This window comes from Caloenas nicobarica, chromosome 10, assembly GCF_036013445.1.
Source record: "Caloenas nicobarica isolate bCalNic1 chromosome 10, bCalNic1.hap1, whole genome shotgun sequence".
In the NCBI taxonomy this organism is placed as follows: domain Eukaryota; kingdom Metazoa; phylum Chordata; class Aves; order Columbiformes; family Columbidae; genus Caloenas; species Caloenas nicobarica.
In genome coordinates this window covers 11669878-11685428 of record NC_088254.1, presented here as the reverse complement: position 1 = coordinate 11685428, position 15551 = coordinate 11669878, and positions in this window count along the sequence as shown.

Genomic DNA, 15551 nt, shown 5'->3' with positions numbered 1-15551 from the left:
ATAGCAACTGATAACAAAAACTTCAGCTATTTGGGAGGTTATGAGTGAACTATTCCATAATTTGCCTCATTTTTTTGAGATGATAGTGGCCTAATGAAAGGTCAATATAAACCAGCATTTGGTCTGAGGCACCATTTGTGTTCTTAGGCTCCTAAACCCTCCTGCCAAGAAAAGTAGGTCCCTGGAGGTGTCAGATTTTCAATTCATGTCAGCTCTTGTGTCAGGTTCACATATTTGTTCCAGTCATTGCACCTGAACACCAAGCTGAAACATGTAACATTCACACTGATTTTCTAATAAAGGCTATGGCAGGTGATTCACATTTGTTTACTTTGCACCTGAATTTAGTGCAGCAACATCCACAGCAGCTCCTACAAACACCAGATTTACATATTAGCTATGCGAGAAAAATTTTATTTGTTTTTAGTAAAGGAAAGAAAGTTTAGACTTATTACAGACCATTTTCAAGACACTTTCCAACATACTTTAATAGGCATCGCTATCCTGAGGAGTGTACTATGCACAGTCAAAGGCTTCTCAGTCAAGTTTAGCCTGTAGACTTGAAAGACATTGGGTGTCTTGGGGTCTAAATCATCTGGACAGTATGTTTCATAGCCAGTCATGTCTTCCCATCAATACTTGTTCTCTCTGAAAACAGTTCTTAGGTGCACCAACAAGCCAGTTATCAGCAGTTGGGATATTAGCTTTGTTCTCTCAGGTTCTCTGGCATCCAACTGTTCTTTCCTTGTTTTGCCTGTTGGGTTTGGACCTGAATTATTTACAAACACCTTTCTTTCAATTGATAGAAAAAGCAATGTAAAACAGTGAAACACTTCACAGCCCTTGTAATTTCTGCAACTGTCACTGATACTGCATTCATTCAGGTCCTGAAAGATAACTTCTTTGCCAGAGGTACCATAGGACAAGCCCTTTACCACTGTAAAAACATATAGCTGCATTAAATTTGATGAATTTATATTGATTAATACTTAAAGGATTCCTTCCAAACCACAAGAAGTTTATTTAAAAAAATTAAAATAATAATTAAAGTGCACCAGTAAAAAAAAGAATCTTGGCTTATTCTGGAGAACCTATCAGGGATGCTCTCAAAGTGAGTCAGACAACATAAATGAATATATGGAAATAATCTGGTCCTTTTTGCTAGTGATGGTTAAAAAAAATCAGACAGCTTTGCTTCATGAAGAAATGCTGAAATAGTACCACTTGAACTATCCTTTCTCTACGGGAAGCTGCTGCCTGCTTTTGGGAAATCTAGATGCTATGAGATGAGACACAATCTGGAAAAAGGGAATTGATTTACATTTGTTTATGAAGATTGAAATTCTGCCAATTAAAGAATGTGAACTGAAGAGGAATTTTACTTTCTCTTTAAGCATTTACATTTCAGGCTACCCATATATGTACATTAGATACGGTTTCCTGAGCTTTTCTTAACAGGAAAATTAAAAATTATTAGTTCATTCCTGTATTTTTATTCTATAGACATCTCTATTGTACTGCAGGTCCTGGTACAATGCTTCCAGATGGCTGGCGAGTCAGCGGTTCTGATGTTTACACAGGTACCAAGCAGCTTTGTTTATCTAGGGCTTCGGATAACGTGTGCACTTGGGCTGACAGTGGACAGCCACAGAAAAACTGATATGGCTCTCCTATGGTGGCCTATCTGTCGTCATTGACTTTTACCTCACAGTATCTCAAGCAAATGCTTTTTATTTAGGTTTTCAAATATGGTCAGCCTCATTTAGCATTCTTCACCTTATGGAAATATTTATTTCTCTTAGCAGTGGTCTCTACAGACTAAATACAGAAAACTGAGCTTCATTGTTTCAGTTATTAAAGTTCATATTGTTTTGTTTTTATGACCATGCATATGTCACCCCAGTTCCTTCTTCCAGCCCATTCTGGAGTGTGTGCAGATTGAGATCTGTCTCATCTTCCACTAGGTTTGCTGATGGAAGTGGTAATATGGAAATCAAGAATCCTGAAGTTGCTGTTTAACTTAAGAGGTGTAATGATGTTACTCTTTATTAGTTATTCCAGCCTCACTTTTTCAGAGTTGCTTATGTGATTTTCTGAAAGAGACAATGAGCTTGTAGCTATTAATAAAATTGCCAAAACATTTCCTAACCCAATTGCCTTGTTTCTGGATGGCTATCTTCTTCACCCTTTTTATTCTGTAACAACTACAGGGCCATTTCTGTTTTCCAAGTATAACTCATTGTGTCTCACTGCAGATAACTAAAACTAGCAGTAGTGTCCACCAAAGACACACTTTTTGCTTCAGGACGGCCCAGAGACACAAGTTGCTGGAGACTAAGAGAGTGTTCTGGGAAAGCATCACTGTATACTTGCCCTGTCCTTATTGGGCATCTGCTACTAGGAAATCAGAGGCAGTACACAGGCCTGCACAAAGGTTGGCTGTACTCATATAAGCAAGAGGACAAGCAGATTTAGGATTGTTTGTCTCATCCTATTTTATATCTCCAGCACATTTTCTTCCTGCTTACAAATGCAGTTCACTTATTGGCATCAGGTAGCTGATGATTTTATTAACTTGACTGGACAGCACCTGTGCACACTTAATGACAATTTCAATCATGTTTTATTTCAGAAATCATTTAAAGTAAAACTTCTGTTTGCTGGCTTCAAATGACATAATGTAAAACTCATCCATGTGCCTATCCCAACTCATACTCCAGCTGTTACAAAGGTACTGTTATACTCTTCTAATTACATTGCTTATGTCAGGCAACAATAAATTCATTTGTTTTGACTAACTAAGTGTCCAAACCATACCAAGCTCTTCATATCAATATTGAGTGCCAGAATTAGTAGACGCTCAGTGCTAACACTTTGGGTAGTGACAAATTTTCTCATTAATTTCTTTAACTCTGATGCTAATAGCTCTTCTAATGGAATTAGGACCCTTTTAATGGGACACGATCACCGCAGAGATACTGCATGAGACTCTTCTGGATGGTTTCAGTTGTGGTTTAGTCTAAATAATTGGGAAATGATGTTTTCCACAAAGAATATGCTATAAAAACCCTTAATGCTCATTTTTAATGAAGAATTGTCTTCTTTGAAGCCCGTTACTATCCCGAACAGTTACTACTTTTAAAAACAATAAAAATATTATTTCTTTTTCCAATTTTCAGCTAGCAGTCTTCACTTAAACATGAGCAACTCTACTCTTACAAATACAAGTGAGCATAATTTTGAAGTACTAATTCTTGCATGGCAGATTTGTTGCTCTGCAAATTTCATGCTCTCTTCATCAAGGAAGTCTATTGTACTAACTGGTATGCCTGATGCAATAACAGTGTGCGGGCAGTGGTACATGACATGAGTTATCCTCCCACAAATACAGGGTGGACAGAATCTTAAAGGAGTTCCAGAGTAAATGAGTAACAAGAGTTGATTTAAAACAAAATACTGTAAGGCCTCTATTCTATTGTATTTGTATGTGCAGTACAGTGGCTTTGGGTGAAGATAAGCTATTAAGTGCCTTTACTTTGTTCCAGAACTTGGGCTTTACTCAAGAGCAGACTGCAGTTTTCAAATACTAACTGATCTGTACAGCACACACTTAATAACTCCTTCTCATGTAGACTACCCCAGTAGAGGAGCACCTCCTTGACTTTGAGAAGTTAGCTCATTTTCCATCACTGTAGCTCAGGAGGGTGTCAGAGCCTGCCTGCACCTTCATTGTCCCCTTACTCTCTCACATAGTTCTTCCAGGATCCTGTTGTCTATTAGAACTCTCGGGTAGAGACAGCAAAACAATGCTTTTAGAGGGGTATTTGAGTAGCTGTAAATTCTCCCACAAACCAAACTAAACCTTGAATAACAGCATTTTTAAACTCAGGACATACAATCAAAATTCCAGGTCCAAATCCCTGTGAGGACCCTCCAAATTCCAGACCCAAACCTCTGTGAGGACTGTCACTCCTTCCCTGTACCACAGCCATCCTGCTTGACCTACTTGCATTTCAGTCTGTCAGACTCAAGCTACTTGTAATGTTGTGCCCTGACATAGCTGTCCTGAAACTCATTTTGACCATGCTACCTCTTGGATTAAGAAGCTTCATCGACCACCTATTTATATTTTCTCTTTTTTTTCTTTTTTTTCTTTTTCCCCCAAAAGAACAGGGATATAGTTTAAAAGTTTGACTTATCATGTTCAAAGTACTTCAGGCCTCTCTTCCACGTTATTTATAGGAACTGATCAATGCCTATGTTCCATCTGGGAGGCTTATGCTCAGCCTTACTGTCTGCCTTGACTCCTTGTCATTGTGAAAATTCAAGCATTTTTCATTTTGGCTCTTGTACAATCTGACTCTTGCCAGGAGCCTAAACCGGCAACCACTGTACATAAAAATATTAACAGTAGACATGTGCTTAATTATTTTGCTGAACTGGGACATAATTTTCTGTGCAACCTCGTGTATCTAAATTAGCAGGTACTGCAGGCCAGCAGAAGTGCTTCTCTAGAGTGAAACAGCTGTTCCCAGGATTCAACATTGTGCTATAGGTTTTTGAGATTTACTTTGGACTAGGGTTTAGTCTCGTCCCATGGATTTAATGCTCATTAACAGCTAGAGTGAACTAAGTACATTTCTGTAACACTTTTTCAGGCCAGTTTCACTGGAGTGAAATCTGAGCTCACTCCAAGGTCCTCCTCAAATGCAACCCATAGCATGTTAAATGGGGACAATCAGGAGATTCCTTTTCTGAGGCAAACTGAAATGCTAATGCAGATGGACTTTTGGACTCTTCAGTGCAGGAAAGAATCATTACTATTTCCTTTCCCTGTGGTTTTCCAAATTTACTCCATGCAAGTGAAGGTTTAAAAAGTGATTATTATATTGTTACCTCAATACAGTCATTGAGCTCTTAAGCTCACAGGCTGTTTTTTAACATGTGTAATGCAATGCTAGACAGACACTGTATCCAATTACGAATTGGTAAGACACTTAGCACAAAATGAAATTATAAGGCCTTCTCTAGGAACTTCCTTTAATGGCTATTTTTTGGTGTTAATAGACACTGCAGAATTGTCTGTTTGGATACACCATTAGAGAGAGGAACTTCAGCTCATGGAATGTGCCATAGTTCATGGGAAATGAAGTAATTCAGCTATGGTAGTTAATAGTGGCAATGTTAGTCTTTTCAGAACCACTCAGTAATCAGTGGCCCAGTGTACATTTTAAGCAGCTTGACAATGACTTTTGCGTTTATCCCCAAATATGTAATTACTTGTTGGATATGTTCACAGCATTGTCAAAACCACATAAGTTCAATTCCTCAACATTTGCACGTGCCTGTAACTCAGTCTTCATCTCTCAAGTGTGTAAATCAGGAGAAAATATAAAGAATCTGTTACCATTGCATCTTCATCAATATCAATGCCAATTAACTGACTGAAGGAGAAACAAAAGCACCTGTATTTGATAAGCAGGAGAGGAGAAGTAGCGTGTCGATTCTATTACCAGAACAAATGATGAGTGAAATAACACAAGAAAAGATATTTAGGTTCACACATTCTTTTTTCTTCCTTATTCAATAGCAATATATGCCACCAAGGCACCAAATTTTCCAATTGCTATGTTTTGATTTTGGTCAGAAAAATAGTGAATATGATGGCTGAAGGGTTTATCTGGCAAAAGCACAATCACTTTTTGCTACCTCCTAGGCTCCTGACTGCTAAAGTAATATAGGTTTTGTTCAATGAAATGCACATTTCTATATATTCATTATATACGTATCTTTACTCAAGAGAGGAAACCCTCGATGTTTAATTATGTAATATATACAGATGAAACAAAACCTTCTACGTGTTCTTCAGGTTTTTAGTGAGAATTTTCATATCATTTGGTCTTTTGAGCTGTTGGCCTGAAATAATGGGCAGCTCCCTAACCCACGTCCTTACAGGACAGTTTCTCTGTTTTGTGCCTGTCTGAAACAGGCAGGATAAGGCTAAGTCAGCTAAAGGAGATGACATTTATACATTAGTCAGAGCAAAGTGTGATTGTGGTCCTTCCTCCATTTTTTGAGAGATTTTGCTCATTCTGTATCCAGCACAGTGCGTTGGTGCTTGCACACCCTGACACTCGTACAGTTTCACTAGTAGATTAGCATATGCCTTTCCAATCATTCTTCTCTGTCCTTTCCTCCCCTGCACTGCTTGAGAGTTAAGCCCCATTTATTCAAGTCAGTATGTTTCAACTGTGACAATGACTGTGAAAGCCACAATTTTGAGGGTTCCAGCTTGAGACACTTTCAAGGGGCCTGACTCTCTGAAACAATTATAATTATAAATATTATAATTATAACAATATCCATCTTCAGCTATAAAGCTCACAGCTTCATAAATGCCTCATGGTGAAAAGCCAAAAACTGAAACTAAACAAGTCACTAATCATTATTTTTAAAGATCTTGCTCTAATTTCCTGGGCCAAATCACAAAATCATTACTTGGGTAAAACTTATTGGAATGGACATAAAGACTGACTGCATAAAAATCAATAAAAGAACAATTCACAAACCATGTACACAGTAAGAAGGAGTTCTTTAAAGTATGTGATTTTAATTGGACTCTCAAATGATGTAAGTAACGATCTTGGAATAAGATACGAATCTATTGGGAGTAACGTGATAGCAGAAACCCACTACAATTTAAGATGCCAGTACACACCGTACTAGAAGCATGAGAGAGAGGATGAATTGCTTTAAGACTGAGACTGATGAGAAGGAAGTGACATTTCAGTATGATTCATCGCTTATTGAATTTATTAAGTGGTGGGCTGCTCATTCTGAAAGTCTTCAGCTCTGAGAATAAAAAAATAACTGAAGAGAAACATTTCACTCTCCAGTTTTCATATGAGCGCAATACAGCAAAATCTTCCGAGATAACTGGAAACTGGCCATATTGTTATGTTACTTGATGGCAATTTGTTACGGTGAGTGCATATATAAGCATACTATTTGCATAAACACACTATTCACATAACTGGGTGATGTGTGTATATAGATATGCGCCCACACAGATCGATAAGCAAATAAAGGATTTCCAAAATGCGCATCCCAATCTGCAATGCAGAAATTGTTAAGAAATGTTCCAACTCTTCATTCTGTAATGAGAGATTTATGGTGCTCTAAATCCCATTTATATTTTTATCTGAATCAACCTGCTCATCCCTTGCTGCTCTGCCTTCCCAAATCAAATTCAGTCAGTTCTCCCTAGCTCTGTCTGAATGTTTCCTTTGATTGAGTGATGTTATTTCTAGAAAAAACACTCAAATCAATTTAATGCAAATTCCTTTTCACGTCCTGGTTGACCCATCAGGACATCGACAATAATAGATTGAAGTAGTTACTTCCTGAGGCAGATGAGTCATTGAGTGCTTAGTAATCAATTTTCATCGTTGTGACTGCATAATCTATCTTTGGGGTTCTGTTACATATCGTGACTAGAATGCCACAGAATCTCGGATTGCCTGATACACAAAATGAATGGTAAGCCATCAGCCATTCAGCCATTTTAAATTGCACAAACAACCATGACAGAGTTACATCTAATATAGAAAGGGTCTAGCTGTCCTCATGCACACCAGTAGAAAACAGGAATAAATGCAGGTGAACAGATGGTGCTGTACTAGTTGAAATCCACAACAGAATTTGGTCCTTTGGGGATGCGCTAGTTTAATATTGTTGTGAAATCAGAAGCAATTGACCTCATTCAACCTCTTCTCGTCTTTGCAAAAATGTGTTTCATTGCTCCTGAACTGAGAGGTGTGTAATCAAAACAAAGTCAGTGAGATTGAATCTACTGTAGAAAAGGTGTGTATTCATTTATGAAAACTTAGATGGAAGAACTGAGGATTTAGATCACTTAATTGTGTTATGGCTATACATATGCTTGCTCCATACATAGACCTGCAATGTTTCATAGAATCCAACCTTCATCTCATACAGGATATTGCAGATGGTAGTATTGCATCATAGTGACTACATCGTTTATAATCATTCAGAAAGATCACCAGGAATGTCTATTTCTAGCATAATGGTAGGAAGAAACTCCAAACTCTATCGCCATAAGGTGACCTGCAAAATCAGTTAACCAAGCTGAAGTCAAAGTTGTTACCTCAGTGCAATAGGATGAATTATTTTGATTCTCCTCATGCTGTGTGTCACCACTGAATTCAGATTCCTTCATAATTAGGCTGTGTAGATAACAATCAAAACCAAGGCAAAGTACATCTTGCAGCTTTTATGTACCATTTTAAGGCAAGAACTTTAGTTCTCAAGATTAATATCCGTTTGACAACTTACTTGTTCAGTTTTGTTACATGCTCCTCAATCTCTCTGGTATGTCTTTGCAAAGCAACGCTTAAAAGGTTTGATATTGTCTGACATTGCAGCTTTCTGACAGGGAAACATCGCTCTTTCTAACCAATTCTTTAAGAGGAGTACGCTAGCCTATGAAGTAATTTGAGAGGCGAACTCCGTAACCTTTGGAGCCACAACATGCAGTGCAACAGTCACCACCATCCTGCAAGAAATGTATCAAAACCAGCTGCAGAATCAGGGAAAGTTCTGAGTTTAAGTCGGTCCATAAACATACCATGCATAAAGTCTACTCTTCAGTCTGAATAAATCTGATTTAGTGCAGCAGCTTCTTAATGATCTTCAAGGCACATGCATGCAAAAACTACCTTCCTATCAAAGAAAAAGCTTAATTAACATTTGAGGAAGAATTCTAACAGTTAAACTGGTTGAATTTTTAGCAACTATATACATCTAAATAGGAAAAATATCTACAACGGAAAAATTGAGAAGTGTTTCTTGTATACCAGCAAACACAGTTGTTCAGACAAAATAAAAAAAAAAAAAAAAGACATGTTTTAAACTAAAGCAATACAGGAATCTCCCTGTCCAAAACATAGCATACTACTACTGCCATGCATTATAATGAAATACTCCTTAACTGTAGCACTCACAGGGTTCTGTGATTCAGAAGCACCCTAAGTGATATACACACAGAAATAGCTGGTTGTGGCATGCTTCATGTCCCTAATACAGAAATACTTACAGCAGTCACGATCCAGTCTATAGTAACTTAAGTGTCCAAGTGAACATGTAGTAGCAGCACGATCACAGGAGTGAGATCTAATATTTCACATCACATAAAAAAATATCTGCTAATTATCAGTGAAGTGGCTAAGACCAAAAGAGAGCTTTTCCTAAAGGAAGAACACATATAGAGATTCTGGAAAGCAGAACCACAGATACACTTAATAATAGCACCTGCCTTAGCTAGAAATACAGCTCCTTTTGATCATGGTTATTATCTCCACATGTAGCTGCTCTTTTTCCTTCCTGATTTTCCATATTAAGCCAATAAAAAGCACTCTCAAACAGGTATGGTTTTGGTTTTTAGGATAGTTGCTACAGTAGAAGAAAGTAATATGAGAATTGATTTGCATTGCCTGAAAAAAAGATTCCAGCAACACCAGTTCTGTGCTCTTAAGTCCTGCTGCAATACAAACTCTCTTCACATTTTCCCTTTTATCTGAAGATCTCAAAGCAATCGACAAACTATGTGCTCCATCCTTTGAAGCTGGTGACAGTGGACACAAAAACAGAAAAATGAAGTAAAGCATTATCTACATTCTGATTTAGCCGTGGGAAAGGCAACAATAAAATTCTTCTGTTCATACATCTGGGATTAAGTGAAGATGGGGAATCAATAAAGCTGATGTTAACGACACCACTAAGATCTGAGCTGGAAACAACGTATACAATTCTGAACACCCTTAAAGTAGAAAGATAAGCAGGATCACGTGCAGGGAAGTGCTTCTAGGATGACCTGAACAGTAGAGAACAAGTTTTATTAAAAATGACAAAATAGCCAAGACACTGGGAGGAAAAAAGACATTTTACAGTACAGGCTAGACTAGCACGAAAAGAAATATGAATAAATCAACCACAATAAATTTAGCATGGAAATACTATAATAAGATTGTTTCTGAGAAGCCAGATTCTAAAATAGCCTCGTGATGCTACTGCTGGGTGTCTAGTAAGACAAGGCTCGCACATTTATGAAGGCAGCAATATCACAGTTCCATGCGACGGAAGGGATCTGGATTCCGTGTGTTCTCTTGTTTACAGGTTGGTATGTAGGCTTTTAATCATATGCCTGTATGTGCGTGTCTGTCTATATGCAAGTAATTTAAATTTCCGTTTTGTAAGTACAGTGTGACCCTTGGCTGTAATCAAGTTGCTGTTTTAATTACAACAAATCCCATTGAATAGCTTTAAACAATTTTGTTAATCAGCTGTTGATTAAGCATTATAAAAAATCATATATTAAACTTGTCATCTACCTTAATAAGTCCTAAATTTCTGCTAAACAAAACGGTGTTAATGTTCTATTCTGCTACAGTACACATAATAATCTGCCCATATCCACAAAAATTCTTGTTAAAAATATTTCATTCGATAATTGTTGGAAAGCTCCACTCTTCCAGCTGGTCTGTAAAAACAAAGTTTATGATACCTGCCACTTACAAATACTCATGGCTGGTCTTGGGAAACTGGGTTTCCTGTAGATACCTGGTGGATTATTCTGACTCTTCATTTATACCCATACATCATGTTGAATATAACTTTTAGTTCTTACAGCAATACTTCATAAGATTGCAGACTATCTGATGTAAGCAAGCATTACAGTTCTGTTTTAAATATATTCAATTTTCTGCTTCCTGTCTCCTTAGTCCCTTGGAACTTTGAGGAGGCCACCTCCTCTACTCCAGTCCTTGAGAGCGCATGGTCAATGAACGTCCATGCACCAAGAGCTCAGGGCAAAGGCAGAGCCCTGTGCAGAAGCAGGGATTATACCCTCCACAAGGGTTTCCCATGGGCTCTGCAAGGAGATGTGCTTCCCAGCCCCAGGGGAGCTCGAAGCAGCCCGTTGCAAGGCTGAACGATTCAGGCCTAGCGGCAGCTCTGTGCTGGGTAGGGTGCCGCTTGCTTACATCTTGATTAGTGTGCAAGATTAGTTGGGACATTAGTAATAGTCAAGCAACTTGATACAAGCGTGTTGTGCTTAGATGTATTTAACATGGCTTTCAAGATGAGGATGGCTTTTAGTTGACCCTCAGCACACACAGATTGAGAATGTTCTCTTGAAACATCCCATCAAAAAATTTCAAAGGATAGGCATGGATTTTGCCATTTTTTTCAAATATTCCATAAAGAGTAAACAAGGTTCTGCAAAGACATCATCTGTCTAGTGGGCCTCGAGTACTGATAACAGAAAGAATCTGATCCATTAGGGGCAAGTCTTGAAGAAATAGCTTTTGATTTAGCCACTATCAGGGAAAGACCATGGCTCACAAGCTAACTACAGAAATTAGGTGTGTAATGACAACTAAATGCCACTGTATTCAGCTTCCTTGCAGATGGAAAAGCCAAAAGAAAAAAAAAAAAAATCAATATCTGTGACACTTCAGCCCCCTAAAAGTTATGTAACAGAGAGCACGCTCATTAATGAGAACATCTGAAAGTAAAATTATTGCAAATGGCGCAGATTTCGTTTAAAGATATCATATTAGAGTCTCAGAGTAAATGTATATCAGGCATTAAAAACCAAAAGGACTACCAAATTAAGCTAGCAGATTTTAATAGCTGAGTAAGAGGAATTATGAGCAGTAAAAGAACATTCATCAAAAAAGTAAAATCGTATGTAAATGCATACCAAAAAAAGCCTAAATTCTGCAAGTTAAATGTAAAATTGTTAAAGCAGGTGAGAGATATTTAGGAATAATTTAATGTAGGAAAAAAAGCTAGTAATAATAACTTCTCTAAATACAATGGAAGGAAGAAGCCTGCCAGGGGCTTGCTGTGATCAACAGATAATCAAGGCAGAAAAAGGGCAGCCTGCCATTCCCAAAGAAAGTCTGCTTTTTGCAGCCTTGTTCTTTGATGACAATATCTGAATATTTCCACACCAGTAAGAGGTGAGCCTGAGAGAGCACTTCAATAATAAAGGTTTAAAACTAACAAACAAAAAAAACCCCACTCCACCACAACAAACCCCAAACCCAAATGGTAACAGATTTTTGGACCAGCAGATGCTCACCCAAAAGTTACAAAACAGAACTACCCTCTGTAGCACGTAATTACTGCCTAGAACGAGAACCTGCCTTGCTGCTCCTGCAAATCGAGGGTTCCAAATTCTATGACATAGGAGCAGATTGTTTGGATATTTCTTATCCAAGCAGTCCCCTTGGCTGCAACGTGCAACTGCCCTGAGAGTGGGACCTTCACACACCACGTGAATGCGTTGGGGCAGAACACGCTTATCCTGCTGCACTTGGCAAAAGCTGCTATTGGGGAGGTACAGCATGTATTGATCACTTTTTCATTTTTAGAATGGTGATTGCTATAATCAGTACAGTTGGTAATAGAAATTTTTATTTATCGTTAGCAGTCTAAGCAAAAGCCAAATACCAAATGAACATAGGAACTAAAAAAACATAGTCAATACATGAAAAGAGATCATTTCTATTGGTATCACGTGTCTCACTATTGAGTGACACATACTGTGCAGTACTCAGCAAAGCAGAGAAAAGTATCTAAGAGATTGTTGCACAGCAGCAGCTGGCAAACACTCCTGTCTGTTATACCTCCTTGTTCTTATGGGTTAATACCTCAGGAATCAGACTTGAAAGATGACATCAAAAGTCTGGAGGTTTTATTCAGGTATTGTGAGTTTCAATGTTCTTAATCTGGGATTTTTGTGAAAACTAAATATTCCCTTAAAAGAAAGGTAAATAAACATAATAACACTCATGATAGCAGAAGAAACACCATGATAGATTTTTTTTAACGTCGCTCAACAATCCACACTGGGGTTGAAGTGACAGAATCAAGACAGGGTACCTAGTACACCGGTTCAGTATACAGCCAGTACCAGAAAGGTGGAAAGGGTCTGTTTTCTCATGTTTAGATATATTCATCTTTTAAAATGATTACAATTTTTCTCCTTTAAATTAGAAGTGAAAGTAGTAAAAAACCAGGACAGTACATGTGAAAATAATTTAAAATCTGGATCAGAACAGAGGAAAATTGCTAAAGTATATGTCATTTACTCAGTTGAAGTTCTGTGGAAGAAGGTATCCCCAGCAGTTTGCAAACTTAGAGTATTTGAAAAAACATGGTTGGTCTACTAGAGCCCTTAATTATACCACTTGCTGGTTTACATAAAAGTATCACACCTATTTTCATAGGTAAAACTTTAACAGAAAGGAGAAAGTGGCTGCAAAAAGAGCAGCAGGATTTATTTTCAGGTTATCTTAATTAAAATTTACTGAGGCAAAGTACTTGATATCTGAGCTCACATCCCTCTGAGGATATTTTGCTTTTAATGCATTTAGAATGTTAAAAAAAAAAAAAACACATTATCTTTAATATTTAAACTAGCAATACTACATACTGAAAATCTAATAATTCTCTTATTCCTTGTTGGAAAACATCAATGCCACAGCCTAGCTAAATATGCAACTTAATTTTCAGATCTTGTCCATCAAACTGAATTTAGCAACTCTAGTTTAGCAAAGGTGCAAAGGGATAAACGTGTTTCTGTTTGCTTTTATTTTTCCCCAACCCTGGGATTATTGTACACTAAAAAAAAAAAAAGTACATGTGCTGCTGTTTGTGTGCATGTACTTCAATCTCAGCCTTTTATCTCACTTATAGAACTCAAAATGTAATGGTTTCTATACTCTTTGTGGAATATAATGAAAGAGCATGAAGATAACAGATGCATAGATGGCTGAATATACTTAGTTCCTATGACAAAGTTCATAAACTGCTAAAAACAACCCCCAGAGCAAGACAAACTCGTAAGCACTATTAAAAATATTTGTCTTTGAAAGAGCTCCCTGGTATTAGCATGCCAATAGCATGTAAACAAAGGTATTTAGGTACAGCATTATAATTATTAATATACTGTGTGCTTTGGTGCCTCTATCATCTCACCTCAGCAATACAGAGAGGAAAAAGGAAAATTCATTTACTTGGCTCAACTGTACATAATGATCTAGTAGCATTCTTAGGGCTTGGTTTTAGTTTTTATGGCTCTGTGCTTTGTTCTAAGAGAACATATTAGGGTAATGCAATATCTCTGCAGTAGCTGGCCTGCAGTAACACTGAAACATGCGGTCAGTAGAAAGCTGAATCCCAAGGAAGATAATGGGATTTCTCTTAATTTGATTTGCCACAGATGTCGTTAGCATGCCAGTATTCTCCTTGCAGAGATGCTACTATTTATGTTTAGGTTGCTAATTAACGTAGTCACTTAGAGGTATATAATGCTGCTGGCTCAGCTAGCATTCTACATAAATCTAATTTGGCTTTGAAGAGTGTTGCTAGTTCTGTGGATATGAGGAATTGTCTGACAAACAGCACAACAGCCTAATGCATCTGACAAAACGTGCAGTTCTGCATCCAGTTTGGTCTTTGGTACAGCATAGGAAGGAAAAAGTAGTCACCGCAGCTAACAGCTCAATGTCTCTCACAAATGTTCCTCTGGTCATGGCAATGCAGCAATAACAAAAAAAAAAATACGAGTTTGAAAGGGTATGAAACTTACAAAGAAAAAATTTAGATTGATTTTGAAAGTTTCGAAACTAGGCATCAGAATGGATGGTCTGTGTTGAAGTAAATGCTGAGTCTAACTCCTAAAAGCGCATGTAGAAAGTGACATTTCAATTTTCCTCAGCTTTTGTAAGGTTGATTTTACAGCTCCAGAACTCAACCTTTGAGAAGCACCTGCTAGCAGTTATAACACAGTTTACACAGCACGGATATGGGCAACACTGATAAAGAGGCACTAATCTTTACCCTCTATGAAAACCGAAATCAGACTCCATCCTTCAGAGACAAATAATAATACTAAGCATGACAATGAATGAACTGTTTTTCAAAGAGCAACTAGGAGCCCAAATGTGTTTTTCTACCAATGGACAGCCTTACTAGAAAGCCATGTAACTTAGAAGCATTTCACAAACAAACAAAATTAAGCAGAAATAAAAATATAATATTAAATAGATAAATATAAAGTGCCTTCGAATTATGGCAAAAAAGTAATTTAAGAAAGCTTTAGTTCAACTGAACTAACAGATCTTATTGAAAAATTGCACTGGTGTTGGAATTTCTCCTTCTAATTAGTTCCTGCATCCTTGCTTACAACTGTAACAGCACAAGGTTTGAGGGCCTCAGCAGAATTCAGCTCATAAAGTTCTATTCAGGCTCACACCAACATAATTTACAGCCAAACTCTGTGCCATAAAAAACATAATGTTAATGATCTTAGAATCTGTTAGGCCTCTGGAACAACTGAGAATTACAACTCTGTCTGCATACACATTGGAAACTCCCCAAGATTAAAGCCTGAAAAACGAACTTCTGTCATGTTTCACAATCCAATTAAATATATCAGTGTCTCAAGGGCCAACAGTTAG